This window comes from Austrofundulus limnaeus, unplaced genomic scaffold (genome assembly GCF_001266775.1).
Source record: "Austrofundulus limnaeus strain Quisiro unplaced genomic scaffold, Austrofundulus_limnaeus-1.0 Scaffold322, whole genome shotgun sequence".
In the NCBI taxonomy this organism is placed as follows: Eukaryota; Metazoa; Chordata; class Actinopteri; order Cyprinodontiformes; family Rivulidae; genus Austrofundulus; species Austrofundulus limnaeus.
This window is the reverse complement of record NW_013952724.1, coordinates 177,148-178,825: the sequence shown is the minus strand read 5'-3', so window position 1 is coordinate 178,825 and position 1,678 is coordinate 177,148. Positions and strand designations below refer to the sequence as shown.

The 1,678-nt window shown below is 39.7% G+C and overlaps 1 protein-coding gene across 1 annotated transcript in view; it reads right to left on the bottom strand.

Moving 5' to 3' along the window:
• Nucleotides 1–1,678, bottom strand: part of cunh1orf50 (chromosome unknown C1orf50 homolog) — a gene marked incomplete at its 5' end in the record, with an annotated part of 8,581 nt that overhangs the window by 1,356 nt on the left and 5,547 nt on the right.

Genomic DNA, 1,678 nt, shown 5'->3' with positions numbered 1-1,678 from the left:
GTTAGGATTTTAACACAAATCAGATTATGCATGAAAATTTCAGGGAAATTAATTTGTGAGCAAACAGGAAGCCTGAGCACTGAGAAGGATTTCAGCTGTTCTGAGTTCAGAAGCAGTTTACGTGTTGGAGTAAACTTAATCTGCAGACAATCAGGGACTCTCAGAGTGAGGACAGGTCAGAGGGACAGCAGAATAAATACTCTCTCCTGACAGCTTATTCTGGGAAAAGTTACACATAACTGTTTACACAGCAATCCAATGAGAACCAGTCAGATCCACCATAATCTGCCTGTGTTCAGCTCTCTGCAGCATGACGTGACCTTTGAACCTCAAACATCAYGTTTTCTTAGATCACATTAGAAATTCACACAGGCTTGTTTATAAACTGGAACATGAAGAAAAAAAAGTCATGGTTTCTGTGACTTTAGTCCCTTTCCTGCATGCTAAACACTATGAATAATATTTAGAACCTGTATCATTTTGCAAGGAGTCATTAAGTTGATTTCAAAGTAAATTTCACTGTCTTAATCAAATTCACCTTAAAATCACTCAAAAAATGACAACAAAGTAGTGCGATGGGATTATTTCATAAGGTCTGAATGTTAGCTGAGAACTCAGATGATTCAGCTCTGCTGCATGATGGGACTTTTTAGCTTTTAAAACAAAACAACACCTGAAAAACTAAACTACAAAACTGAACAATAAATGCCAACAGAGTAACTGGTAGCAGAGAGGAAGTAGTAATCTACAGTTACTCAAGTTACTGTAAAAGAGGGTGAATTTTGTGTACTTATGTTCACACTTTCACTTGACTATGATGAATTTCAAGAATTGTACTTAGTAACATTTARAATTCCATCCATTACAGAGTAAAAAATGTGAACATAAACGTGAATTAAACTCAGTAAAAATGTGCTCCATAACCTGCAGAGACTGGATCTRCTTCTGGTCAGTCGGTGTTTAATCYGGCTGAAAGRTATCAAGTTAAATAAACTAAAGAGACTGTGTACAAAACACCACTCTAGTTCATTTAAATAGCTTTGATTATTTAGGTCAGTTTAAATTATAGTACTACTGATAATATTTTGTACACAGTTTCACTGCAGCTTAGTTATTTACTCTCAATTTAGAGTCACAAACAAGTCGTCAACAGTCACAGTCCTGTGATCCACCACCTTACAGTCTGCTAAATACTGTGGAAGAAGTGAGAATTTTATTTTATTTTTTTCTTGGTCTCCTCTCAGCTGATTGCAGCCGGGTGTGTGTGTGTGTCGTGAACGAGGCTTCAATCTGAGCGCTTAGGGGGAGGGGCGCACTGCACTGCTCACTGCTTGTGGAGGGGAGGAGGAGGAAAGGAGAACAGTGCTGTCGCCAAAGCTTCTAAGTCTCCAAAAACACCAGGAAAAGTTTTGTCGCTGGTCGCTTTTTTGGGGGAAAAAAAGAGGTGCTAGAAGGGGTCTGAAAAGTCGCTAAGTTAGCAACACTGCTCTGCTCGACTCACTCCCAAATCACGTGAGCCTGTGCGGTTAGAAAATCTCGTTTTAACATATTGCGAGATTTTCGCAAAAGCGATTAATCGTTCAGCTCTAGTCATGAGGCGGAGTCAGGATGCGGAGAGGTTTGTTTCTGGATGTGTTTCCGGGGTCTGCTCACTGTTTAGCTGATGCCTGTCGGAGGC